Here is a 14808-nt window from a genome sequence, read left to right as displayed (position 1 = left end):
CGTTATTTTTTATACCATATATGACAACATTCACTTCTTATTTTTATGATAATTCTTCAAATTTTTTTAATTAAAAAATTACATACTTTAATATAACTTTTATTTATAAATTTATTTGACTAATTCTTATGTTTATTTATATTTTGATTTCTCATAAATCATTTTTTAATTTAACAAACTTAAATAAAAAATTTATGTTTAAATTAAATAAGAAAAAAGTTTTTTTTAAATACATACGAACATCATGGAAATGCACGCATAAAAATATTTAAGATAATCTCAGCATATTATTTTGAATACGACAAACCAAATACTCAATAAAAAATAATTTCAGCATAACTTATCCCATCATAACTAATACCAACATAACTTATCTCATCATAATTAACTCTATCGTAACTTATTCAACCCTAACCACCCCTAGTGTTTGGGGTTACTAATGTGAAATTAGAAACCCACCCATAAGTTGCATGTGTTTTCAAATTATTTTAATATGTTCTTTCGACTATAAAATTAAATAGGTTTCTTTAGTTTGATAGGATATAGGAGAGATTCTGACACATATATTAATCCTGATATTATTTAATTCTCTGTGATAGAATTTTAGCTTTATGTATAACTAATTTATATAACATATTCAGTATTACAAGGTGCAAAACTAATAAATCGTAAATTATAGTATTAGCAATATATGAGTTATTAACATATGAATAAGCATGAGTAAAGATCTAATTTGCCTTGATACGTCAAATCAAGAAGTAAATAAGAAATAGCTCAACATAGCTAATTCAAGTATTATTATACACCTTATTCAATATTCTTCTTTTATATATTTTGGTAGTGTGGCCTTTTAACATTTTATTAAATTATAATTTTAGCAATTGTCCATTGATGACATTTAATGTCATCTTTATTCTATTTTTCTTTAGTACATAAAAATGTCTTTCATTATCATCTTTAGTTAGTGCAAAATTATTCATTTCATTATGTATTTTTTAACCTAATTATCTCTAATAAGTGGTGCACTAAATCATAATGATGATAATGATCACTAATAAGTCGTGCAATAAATCATAATGGTGCACTAAATGATAATGATGGCATTTCATTATTTTTTTCAACTTTGAATGATTTCCTCTCCTATAAATAGAGAGGTCTTCTTTGTTTTGAAAGGTAAGAAAACATTGAGTGTATTAAGTTTGTCAAAAAAGAGAGTTCTTATTAGTTGAAGGGAGGTGTTCTTTTTTTGTGGAGCTTTAAACTCAACTCTTGTCCAGAGTTTGTTGAGTTACATTTTGTGATAAGGCTGTTGTATCATGGAGTGGACAAGTCAAGAGGACTACTGCTGGACCGGTGAAAAGATTTGCTGCAGTGGGCTTAAATCTCCTTAAAGAGAGCAAGATATTCGCGCCTCAGCCAAAAAGAGAATTTATTTTCTTCATTTTATTTTTCAATTGTAATTTGTAATCTTGTAATTTCACCATCAATTTTAAGGAGATTCAATATGGCTACAATTGAAAAATCCGCGGATATCAAGATAGGAGATCTAAACAAGCTATTTCGGTTCAATGGTAATCATTTCAAGAGGTGGAAGGGTAAAGTAATTTTCTACTTAAGTCTTCTCAATGTTTCATATGTGTTTACTCAGAAAAATCCTAATAAAGTTGACATCCTCTCCATGGATAATGATGAACTTATTTCTCATCAAGATAAAGTGGAAAACTATATAATAATGATTTCTATAAGTGTCGGTATTATATTCTTAATTATCTATCTGATAATTTTTATGATTATTATGATAGAACTTACTCAAGTGCAAAGAAAATATGAAAAGCATTGCAGAGTAAATATGATACCGAAGAAGTTGGAGCGAAAAAATATGCTGCTAGCCGATTTTTTCATTTTCAAATGGTGGATGCCAAATTAGTGATAGACCAAGCTCAAGATTTTATAATGATCGTTGGAGAGCTCAGGTCCGAAGAAGTGAAAATTGAAGACTACCTTATTGTTTGTGGCATAATAAACAAACTTCCACCTTCATGAAAGGAGTTTCAAAAAACTATGCGCCACAAATAAAAGGAAACCTCTTTTGAGACTTTGATAATGAAAATTTGCATGGAAGAAGAGGCAAGGGGCCAAGATGCACTTTTACAAAATGAAGAGAGCAACATCACAATGAAGGTAAATTTAGTTACTTCAAAAAATGCTACTCGTGAATCTAATAAAAATACATCTTTGAAGCCTAAGAAGAAAAAGTTTAAGAAAAATTATGGTAGACTTTTCAAGAAAAATAATGGTGAAGAGTGGGCATATTGCTCGATTTTGCAGATACTGGAAATGTGGTCTTACACCTCAGACAAATGTTATCGAAGAACCTTTTGTGGCAATGATTACAGACATAAACATGGTTGAGGATGTTGATGGATGGTGGGTTGATTCTGGTGCAAACCGTCATGTCTGTTATGAAAAAAATTGATTTAAAAAATATACTCTTTTTGGAGAGTCCAAAACCATCATGCTCGGTGATTCTCATACTACACAAGTGCTTGGAAAGGGAGATGTCGAATTGTGTTTTACATCTGGAAGGATATTAACTTTGAAAGATGTACTTTATACTCCTTCCATGAAAAAAAACTTGATGTCTAATTTTCTTCTTAATAAAGCAGACTTTAAATAGATTATTGAATCTGATTAATATGTAATTGGGAAAAAAAATATTTTTGTGAAAAAGGGGTATGCTTGTGATGGGATGTTTAAATTGAATGTTGAAATAAATAAAGTTTCTACTTTTGCTTACATGCTTTCTTCTACTAATTTTTGGCATGCTCGTTTGTGTCATATTAATGATCGTTATGTTGGAATCATGAGTAGTTTAGGATTAATTCCAGTGATTAAAAAGAATTTTGAAAAGTGTGAAACTTGTAGTAAAGTCAAAATCACAAAAATGCCTCATTTTCAAGTTGAAAGAAAAACTGATTTATTAGAATTAGTTCACACTGATATTTGTGAACTTGGAGGAATTTTAACTCATGGAAGAAATAGATATTTTATCACTTTCATTGATGATTTTTCTAAGTTTACATATGTTTACTTAATGAAAAATAAAAGTGATGCTTTTGAAAATTTTAATTTTTTTCTCCATGAGGTTGAAAATCAGTTTGAAAAAAAATTAAAAAGAATTAGAAATGATAGAGGTCGTGAATATGAGTCAAATGAGTTTAATTCATTTGTTAGATCATTGTGAATAATTCATTAAACTACTCCTCCTTATTCTCCTTCATTTAATGGTGTAGCGGAAAGGAAAAATAGAATTTTGGTTGAATTGACTAATGTCATGCTTATTGAGTCAAATGCGCCTTTAAATTTTTGGGGTGAAGCTATTTTGACTGCGTGTTATGTGTTAAATCGAATGTCTCATAAAAAGACTAAACTAACACCTTTTGAGTTGAGGAAAGGTCACAAGCCAAGTTTGGGATATTTAAGAGTTTGGATTGTCTAGCCTTTGTGAGGCTAATGGATCCCAAGATTACAAAATTGGGTAAGAAATTTACTACTTGAGCTTTTTTTGGTTATGCTTCAAATAGTACAGCGTAGAGATTTTTTAATCTTGAAAATAATATTGTAATAGAATCAGGTGATACTATTTTTCATGAAAATAAATTTTCTTTTGATTCTAAAAATAGTGGGGGTCAAAGGATTGAACAAAATATTTTATCACTACCTAGTTCTTCTTCTTCCACTTTAAAAAATAAAGAAATTGATGATTTTGAGTTAAGAAGAAGTAAAAGAGCTAGAGTAGAAAAAGATTTTGGTTCTAATTTTTATGTTTTTAATGTTGGAGATGACCCTTTCGCTTTACAAAAAGCTTTATCTTCACATGATTCTATTTTTTGGATAGAGGCTGTAAATGATGAAATAGAATCACTAATTTCTAATAAAACTTGAAAGTTAGTTGACTTACCACCAGGTTGTAAAACAATTGGTTGCAAATGGGTCTTACGGAAAAAATTAAAATCGGATGGATCTATCGATAAATATAAGGCTAGACTAGTTGCTAAAAGATTTAAGCAACTAGAAGACCTAGAGTTTTTTGATACTTTTTCTCCGGTTACTAGAATTACATCCATTAGACATTTAATTGCTATGGCTGCAATTTTTAATTTGCATATTCATCAAATGGATGTAAAAACTGCTTTTTAAAATAGAGACCTTAATGAAGAAATTTATATGGAACAACCTGAGAGTTTTGTTGAAGCAGGCCAAGAAAGCAAAGTATGTAAACTTAATAAATCTCTATATAGCTTGAAACAGGCACCAAAGCAATGGCATGAAAGTTTGATTCCTGCATGATTGAAAATGATTTTAAAACAAATGAGTGTGATAAGTGCATATATCATAAGTCTTGGAATAATACACATGTTATTATTTGCCTATATGTTGATGATTTATTGATCTTTGGCTCGAATATGAATGTTATTGATGATATTAAGAACATTCTTAGAAGCCATTTTGATATGAAAGATCTTGGTGAGGCAAATTTTATTTTTTGAATAAAAATTACTAGAATGTGTGATGGAATTTTTCTTGACCAGTCACATTATGTTGAAAAAATTTTGAAAAAATATAACTTTTTTGATTGCAAGCATGTTTTAACTCCTTTTGATTCAAGTGTACACTTGTTTCCTGTTCAAAGTGAAAATAATGTGATAAATCAAAAGGAATATGCTAGCTTTAATCGAAACCAAATTAAAAAACATATTTACTTATTATATCTTATAGGGAGGACAAATTTAAATAGACACTCTTTGTCAAAGTTCTCGTTTTTATCTGTAAATTTAGACACTTACGTACGTTGTTTCCAGGCCATGACAAACATATTCCCATAAACACTTCCAAAATTCATAATTATAAATCAATTATTCACATTTAAACTCTTTAAATAAATTTGGACCCTCAATATGGGACCTTAATTGGATGATTCATTTCATTACGGGCCAAAATGTACCTTTTCTTTTGTCATGGCTGATTAGCCCGCATTAGGGCTGTACAGGGCAAACCGATAAACCGCACCAAACCGACAAATCGAACCAAATCGGAAAAAAAACCCGACTAGTGATTTGGTTTGACTTGGTTTGGTGTTTGAAAAAAAAACCCGACCATTATAAGGTTGGTTTGGTTTTAACTAAAAAAAGTCAAACCGAACCCAAACCAACCCGATTATAGATATACTATTTTTAAATTATGTTATACATAAAAATATTTATTAAAATGTAATTTATAAATATTTTTTAAAACTTTTTTATAATTTTTGTTTTCTTTCTTACATTTAGATTTAAATTTGAGAAGCTCATCTAAATAATATACAAAAAAAGCTCATCTTATAAAGTTATATTATAAAGTTAAAACTTCAAACAGTGTTCTGCATCCATTTTATATGTTGATATTTTGTACTAGAACTCTTTTTAAGAAGTACTGCTCTGTGCTTTTTACTAGATACTATGAAAACCCGAGAAACCCAAAAAAATCCGAAAAAACCGAAAAACCCGAAAAAACCCGAAAAACCCGAGAAAAATTGATATAAAAAAATCCGACTTTTATTGGTTTGGTTTGGTTTATAGATTTAATAATCCGACACAAATGGTTTGGTTTGGTTTGTAAAAAATCCGAACCAACCCGGTCCATGTACACCCCTAGCCCGCATATATACCTTGTCTACTATATTGATTGGAGTTAAAATTATCTCTAAAAAGTAGTATAATTTTTTGACGAAGAAATATATTAATTTTTTTTTTTTTTTTGGATAAGAATAGCTTCTGCCCTTATCCTCTACAACTGTTCTTCCTACATGATCCTTCAATTCTTTAAAAGTTTTTTTTGTAAGAAGTAAAGACGGGCTTGAAAAATTGCTATGTTTATTAAGCTTTATATATTCTCGATTACTAAGTTTTTCGAAAAATATCTGGAAAATTGTGTATAGCGGCGAGACTATCACAATTTTTCTTTAAATTCTTCTCTATATTCATTTAAAAATTCTAATCCCATCTTAATACTCTGAATTTGTTGCTTCTATTGAAATTATTTGTCCTTGCTAGCTTGTAGGTAGTTATCTTTTTTCTTTGTAATAATAAGAAATATCGATTCTTCCATCAATGTTTCAAATAACCCAATTTCTCATTAAGATATGTTTTTTCTTTCCATTCTAGAGATTTAAGATTAACGTTTTCTTCATCCTTTTTATTGCAAGAAAATCAAAAAGGGAGGTGCACATGCACCGTCCAAGAAGAAAATACGTATTTTACGCGTTTTAAAAGTTGTTGCCTATTTTAGCAATTTTTGATAAGAAAATGTGTATTTTATACGTGTTTTCAATTTTCAATAAATAGAAGGCCTCTTGCCCCCCATTTAGATCATTCCACAAAAATACAATCCAAAAGAGTAAAAACACAAAGAGAGTTATACACCAAGATAAATATTGTAGTCTTAAGTGTCCTCTTTAATGAGTTATTCCTTTTACAAGAGAGAAGTGTTTATTGTTGTTTTCTCATTGTATTTGAGAGTAATGTACTCCATATGATCATAGTAAAATCCTTCTACCCGTGATTTTTCTCCTCTATCTGTTTGAGGGGTTTTCACGTAAAATTCTCGTGTCCAATTTATTTTCATTATTTATTATCATATCAAACTTTAGTTATGGTGGTTCCGCCTCCTAACATTTATTTACCACAATTTTAGATGACGACTCCTTGAAAATAATACCATAAATTTTTAGGGTCTGCATTGACCGGCTTATATGGATCCTCGAAACAAGATAGTTTTAGAGCCCGTTTGGATTGACTTATAAGTTATTTATTAGCTGTTTTCAGCTTTTTTGAATGTTTGGCTGACCAATTTAAAATTATTTTGTGCTTAAAATAAGCCCAATAAATAATTGTGTTTGTTTGGATGAACTTATTTTAAGCAGCTTATAAATTGAAAACAGCTTATAAGTCAAAATAAATAAGTTGGGCTGCACCTACTTATATTTTTTTAACTTATAAATTATTTAAAATAAGTCTATTCAAACAGGTTTTTAGAATTTCAATTTTTTAATTCATATACCGACAAATTATTGGAAAGAGTACAGGAAGATAATCTGGTCATTAAAGAATATGAAACGGGATTCAAAATGCAAAGTAACTTAGTTTAAAATCAAAACTCTTATACTATGAAGAAGATTATAAAATGATGTTAAAAATACAACTCTTTATATTTTCTCGACTCAATTCATTGTATATAGGTGAATCTTATACATCCCTTAACAACTATCTATTGTGTACAGTGTATTATACAGATGAAAACTATCCAAATAAGAAGATATAACCAGCTTTATTTTGCCATTATAGCCATAAAATCTGCAACTTGGTTTTGGGAGTTGGCTTGTGATTGATTGAGATAGAATAGATATTTATAGAGAGAGCTTATAATAGTGTCACATCTTTTAATTATATGAGACTGAAATTGATACTAAGATGGAGACACATAGCTAGCTAGCTTCACTTCCCAAAGGCCATTGGATTGGATTGGATTGGTACCCCATACTTTGAAATAATTACCATCAGGCTATAGCTATTAATTAGCTAGTGGTACTAGTTTTCATTTATTAGTGTGATTGAAGTTCCTGACTATTTTGCCTGCCCTAATTCGACTAGATTTGAAAATAGAAGCTAGTGCTAAAATCTCTATCACATATGTTTCATTGGATGTCGATGTGTATAGTCAATAATTAGTGTGATTATCTTAATTATTGACCTATTCGTATAATGTTTTTTCAAAGGCATATTTTTTTCGTTTTAATTTATTTGATCTATTTTGACTTATGATATTAAATTAAAAATATGTCAAATATAAAAGAAAAAAAAACTTGTGATCCTAAAATGTTTAATGTGGAAAGTTAAAAGGGAACTTAAAAAGTTATTAATAAGGGAAAGAGTCATTTTTTTTGAAATTAACTAACAACAAAAGTATGTCAAACAAATTAAAACAAAAGGAATAATATATAAATGTGTCCTTTCACTTGACTACATCTAATATCTAGGTCTTCCAACTTTAATGTGTACAAATAAACATATAAATTATATAAAGTTGAATAAGTAGATACACGTGTATTACGTGATGTTCTACGTATTAATTCACATGAGATACATTCGAACTGATTACTATATGCTACGTAGGGCTATTGTGTCTATTTATTAAATTTTATACAAATTTAAATATTTACTTGTGCAAATTTAAAATTGAACAACATAAATATTATCAGTTCGGACAAAAATAAGGGACATGTTTACGATATTTTATATATCATATGTTCAAATACCTAAAGAATTGTTGAGTTGTTCAATCTTTTCTTTAAAAGAGGAGACTATCAAGTTATAAAATAGAAGAAAGTGAAAAGGAAATGTTAACAATAATGGAAAGACACGAAGTTCAACTCTTCGTGAAGGAAAGATAGAAAATGACAGTGTTTTAATGAAAGAGAAAATTTAGGTGTGAGTCTATGGAGAAGAATAGCTTTACAAAAATATTACTCCCTCCTTCCAATTTAGATGAGTTACTTTAACTTGACACATAATTTTAAAAAAAATTGAAATTTGTGATTCAAAATATGTCATAGATATTTGTGTGACTATAATTAATAATAAAATGAGCATTTTAAAATAAAATTGTTACTATATATAAAAATATATCATTCTTTTTAAAACTGACTAAAAAGGAAAGTAAGTTATATAAATTTAAAGGCGGAGCTAAATGGAGGTTCAAACTAATTCAATAGCTTTTCCGTAGATCCTACATTTGTATTAGAAAATTAAGTAAATATATATGTATATTAATTGATAAACCCTTGACAAAACTAATTGGCGATTCAATGATAAGAAAGGAAACATTAAAACGCTTTTCTACACTAAAGTTGCAGTAAGAAAGGGATCATGGAAAAGCTTTTGGGAAATACATCATGTGCGGCCGTAGCCCGTAAGACTATAGAGGCTAAGGTTTTATTGTAAGTATAATTTTTAGTAGTAATTAATAATAGGAAAAACTACACAAAATAAACTATTTAAAAAATTATTTACCACCCTGTACTTTCTTTAATTATTTTTAAATTTATGCTGGTGTCAGCGTTTAATCTATATGATATAATAGCGGTATTAATATACCGATAGAGTATCAAAGATAATTAAATTCAGTTTTATATGATACTGATATGATATCAATTTACCGACAGAGTATCACAAAGAATCTATTTACTAATTAGTTTAATAAATAAGATTGTGATTTTAATAATTTTCTCTTAATTATTTTATTTTTATTTCTTAAAAAAAGAGTTCAATCATATATGATACCGATAAAGTATCAATATATTGTTATAATATCATTGAAGATTTTAAAAGTGTCTCATTAAGGATTTTCAATATCATGATAATATACGAATATATTGTGGTAATATCATTCATGTAATATCGAATGAATTAGGAAAACCTTTATGATACCATCACAGTATATATACACTATGATGGTATCATTCAACATTTTTATGAAACGATTCTTAATGATACCGTGCCAATATATGATGGTTTCAGGGAGATGTGATTGAAGCATTGAAGTAGACATCAATGATACCATGAAAGTATATAAATATACTGTGGTGGTATCATTAAAGACTGAAACAGCCTCAATGATATCATGTCAGTATATTAATATTGCGACGGTATCTTGGTCGGAAATCTTATGCTTTGAGGTTATGAACTGTAAAGAGGTATTTATGTGTAATTATTTTGCTTTTATGAACATCTACTTAATTTTCCCAAAATAATACTCTATTCTTATATTCCTCATTTTTTAGCCTGGATGAATAATTAATGGACTTGTGGGCCATCAAACATTTCTTATAGACGGCCCGATCAAATAATATTGGGATAATTATAATAAATGGCCATTTGGTCATTTTAATTACTAAAAAAACGGTCATTCGGTGTATATTCATGTATAAAATATATCATAATATATATTCAGTGTATGACTCATCTATAAATAATCTATATTGTATAGTCAGTGTATACTTTTTATGACTTTTGACAATCTATATAGTATAATCACTGTATATTTTCTATGATTTTTGGCTATTTTTTATGTAAATAAAACATGACTATATTTGTTGTAAACTAATTAATTTATTGTATACATTTGAAATTGTTCCAATAATTCTTGGGAAATTTGTTATCCAATTTGTAATAGAGAACCATTTTAAATAAAAAAAATTGCGGAACAAAAAAACTTTTTCTGATCAAAATCTTTTATAGACAATTTTTTTTGTACAAATAATAAATAACAAAGTTTCAAGCAAGTTTTCAAAATCAGAAATAAAAACTAGTAATAAAAACAGAAATAATATTGACAAGAAAAAAATCGAACCCACTTAATGCACAGTGTGTTCTTAAAATAATTATTTTTCTCAAATACCCAGGATTAATGGAATATATCCTCTCAGGATAGAATAATTTTTACTCACCATTGTATCAGTATAAAAAAAAATGGTGCCAGTGAGCCACTCAACGGGAGCAAAGTACATTCGAATACTAGATTTAGTTGTGTCGAAGAAGAAGAAGTTAAGAAATTCCGTAGTGAAAAATATAAGAAATCGCAGGTATTTATAGCCAAAAAGTATTATTTCTGAAAGTTTGCAACCTTCCTGAACAGTCATTAAGACAAGTCTATTCCTGAAAGTTTGCAACATTTCAAAATAGTCATTAAAAAATGTTGAAAAATTTAAATAAAATGGGAAAGACATTTTAAATAAATTGGGTCGAGCGGATCCGATTTTAGGTTGGATCGTTTTGGGTTGGCCATTTAATGATTAATTAATAATTAAATAAATAAATAAATAATTAAAAAAAACTTTGTCCAATAAGTAATCCTTCGATCATTTTTCGAAGCCAAAGCCGAGCAACAACAACGCGAGGAGTCTCTCTTTCCAACCCATTTAACAATTAGTAGAATTATTTTTTTATTTAAACACTTAAACTTTTCTTTCCAGCACCAATAAGTAAGAATAATTTTTCACTAAAATATTAGAGAACAGTTCATATTCACTCCTTTCATCTTCCCTTCATTTTCCATTTATTCTAACTATATACCCAACATATATAATTATCCAACAGAGCAAGCTTCAGCCGCCCTTTAATTATCCTTTATAGTGATACTAGTTTAAAAACAAATTATTAAACATAACTAATTTTATAGCACATACAACAACTCTAATCAAGATTTTGACTATTAGTTAATTATAACGGGGGGTTTCCTCGATTTTTCTTGCTGTAATATACAAAAGATCTAATAGGCAAAATGATATAAAATCTGTCAATAAAACCCCACAAGAAGCTGAACCACAAACCTATTCACTATATTAAATGTGACTTGTCTGGTGAATTAAATGAATGGGACCTAACTTACCCATACAAAGAAGATCCAGGACTCTGCAGAGACAAAGGGAAACTCTTCCTTTCTTTATGTGCATATCTAACTCCTCCTTAGGACATGTGTTACATACCTTTTTGTTCACGTACCATAAATATTTAATTGCACCCGATATTTATTTCAAATTATAAGTATAGTAAGGTTTGGGAGCATGTTCTATTATATACGTAATACATTGACTTCAATTTAAACAATATGTATAAACACATAAAATTTAAATTCTGAATTCATCCCTCACCTACTTTTAGAGCAAAAAAAATTATAGCAAGGAATTTATTTACGAAAAGTACGATATCCCTTACTTAGAATTTGAACATGCTATCAGAAGTTTGATCAATTATGTTTAATAGGATTCAAAATTTTATGTCTATTCAATAAAATTTGTTGTTTTTTTCCTAGTTATTACTTTGTGCACTGTAATTATGGGACGAATGGTTCTATTACATTGAGAATTAATTTTAAGAGTTTTTTCAAGAATTATAATTTAAGGAGTGTTTTACCTGCATTTCATTCAATATTTTGCCCCACAAGAATTAATTATGGTGGCAATCAATGATTGGGGGTAATGAAAATAATTGGCCTTTTGATTCTGGACGTGTGTGTTATTCATCATTATTGTCAAACTTAATATACCTCCTTCCATTTTCTGGAAGATTAAAAAAAGAAAATAGAAGGAGGAGATTTAGAGGGGTTTAAGGGAATTTTATTGGCGGCGGAATAAGAATTAAGCGATTTTGCTAGTTTTTCGTGTGTGTTAATCCACTGATTCTTTCGATGCTGGGGTCCGGGTTGAATTTACTTAGATTATTCCATAGTAGAGTTCTTAACGACCTGGAAATGACTCCAGTAGCCCCGACGACACTTTAGAGGGGTTTAAAAGCATTTTATTAGCAACGCAACAGGAATTAAGTGATTTTACCAGATTTTTGGGTTTGTTAGCCCACATAATTTTTGGGTGCCGAAGGTTCGCATTGAATTTTCTTAGATTCTTCCATAGTAGCGTCCGTAACGATCTGGGGAATGACTCTAGTATCTCCGACGACACTTTAGAGGGATTTAGGGGAATCTTATTGGCGACGCAACAAGAATTAGATGATTTTATCAATTTTTCATGTGTGTTAGCCCACAGATTTTTTAGGTGCCGGGGGTCCGGGTTGAATTTTCTTGAATTCTTCAATAGTAGCTTCCTTAACGACATGAGAACGACTCCAGTATCCTCGGTGACATTTTAGAGGGGTTTAGGAGGATTCTATTGGCGGCGCAATAGGAATTAGGCGATTTTGCTAGTTTTTTGTATGTGTTAGTCCACATAATTTTTATGTGGCGGGGGTTCGGGTTGAATTTTCTTGGATTCTTCTATAGTAGCAACCATAACGACTTGGGGAACGACTCCAGTAGCTCCGACGGTGCTTTAAAGAGGTTTAAGAGCATTTTATTAGACGATTTTACCAGTTTTTCATGAGTGTTAGCCCGCAGAATTTTATGGTGCCGGGGTTCGGATTGAATTTTCTTGGATTCTTCCATAGTAGCTGTCACGCCCCGAGAGGGTACCCTAGGCGTGGCCGGCACTCAGAAACCATCTCTGGCTTCCGAGAGAACCACTTGGTCTCATTACTCATTTGTTCATCAGCGGAAGACTTAAGAATACTAATGTGGGCTTGTCATCATCAATATTAAAAGAAAAAAAATGATAATTCTTAGAAGAAGTAGTTTCTAAGGAGAACTACTCGGATTACATCATCAAACACTGTCTATGAAGCCTCTAATACTCTTAGATGGTGCCAATGACATGTCCATGGCTACCTCAAAAGAAACATCACACTCAAAAATAATAAAAGGATAAGGAGTTCCTTCGAATACAAGAAGGACTCACCAAATAGCCGAAAAGAAATGATCTTCAACGATGCGCCTATTGAGGATCTCTAACACTTGTATCTGCATCATAAAACGATGCAGGTCGAATGACATCAGTACGTGGAATGTACGACTATGTAAAATGGCAGGAAGGTAAGGACAAATATCAAGAAACTCCTCTCAAGAAAACTCAGCTCAGAACTCAACATCATCTCAACATCAATATGTAATGCAAGTTTAAAATATAATAATAAAAATAATAGTAATAAGCAATGCTTACTCAGTTGGGAGTTTCTCTAACCGACAACCATCACTTATGAGCTAGCAATGATACAACGAAGCGATGTCGTTGCCACATCCATCCAATACCTTGCCAGGGTAAAGGACATCACTATCTTGGATCCACTCATCAAAGTCCTCTTTTTAGGACTTAAGAGGCATAGCCTCCATCCTACGCTGGCTACGTAGTTCTGGGGTTTGAGTCAATTAAACTCTTACCCAACTCGGTGCTCAATACTACTCCCAAAATATGTGCTCATATTAAACTCATCATCTAGTCTCATTGTACTTTAATTTAAATCATCAAACTCATCTCATTTCATGTTCATCAATCATTATACTTCCAAAAAACATCATTTACATCTCACAAAACATCTTGCTCAAATTATCATTTGTTCAAATTCATTCAAGCTCAACTCTTTTGCTCTTTTAAAACTCAATAAAATACATATATAGTATTAATTCATATAACTTTATTTTTATCAATGAAAATAATAAAAAGTCAACATCTTTACTCAAAATATGTGTAAAAATATTCATGAACATCAAATCAATTAGGATTCATGGGAAAGTAGCCACGAACAATAATTCAATAATATGAGAGATAACAATAATAATAATATTAATACATAAATATATCAAACTCAATAGAAGAAGAATTAATTCATTTAGAATTCAAGATTTGGATAAAACTCAACTATAACTCAATTATAATTAATTTAAATATTGGGCGCATGGACGAACTCAATCCAATGCTATGAAAGCCTTACATACCTTAAATCGGAAGCTTTACTTCGAATTGGAACACTCTTGGACCCCTAGCCTTTTCTTCTCGCCGGTTTGTTTTGTGTACTACCCGGAGTATAAAAATCACCGGAGTAGTATTTTTATACTACTAAAACTAAAACTATATTTGAGAAGAAGTATATAGAGAGAAGAGTTGCTTAAGAAAGCTTGATGAATAAAATGAGAAAATAAGGTGGGTATTTATAGGTGTGGAGGAGGGACCTAACAATAAATAAACATAATCATAAAGGATGATCTTAAAAATTCAATGAAGAATTTTGATGTCATGGATGATGTCAAATGGTTCTAGATCTTTGTATGGTAGGTGAGATGAAATATCTTTTAACGGAATATTCGTTTTCGAAGCTGCGTTTGAATAAG

At 29.9% G+C, this 14808-nt stretch overlaps 1 long non-coding RNA gene across 1 annotated transcript; it reads right to left on the bottom strand.

The window, feature by feature from the left end:
* Positions 1-13151: 13151 nt before the first annotated feature.
* LOC129881832 (uncharacterized) lies at positions 13152-14484 on the bottom strand. The gene is made up of 2 exons (XR_008765700.1): positions 14416-14484; positions 13152-13443 (listed from the first exon to the last, which is right to left on the bottom strand). It is a non-coding gene; the product is annotated as an uncharacterized LOC129881832 (long non-coding RNA).
* Between the last annotated feature and the right edge of the window lie 324 nt (positions 14485-14808).

Source organism: Solanum dulcamara, chromosome 3, assembly GCF_947179165.1.
Source record: "Solanum dulcamara chromosome 3, daSolDulc1.2, whole genome shotgun sequence".
NCBI classification, from domain to species: Eukaryota; Viridiplantae; Streptophyta; class Magnoliopsida; order Solanales; family Solanaceae; genus Solanum; species Solanum dulcamara.
The sequence above is the reverse complement of the archived record's forward strand: the minus strand, read 5'-3'. Positions and strand labels throughout refer to the sequence as shown.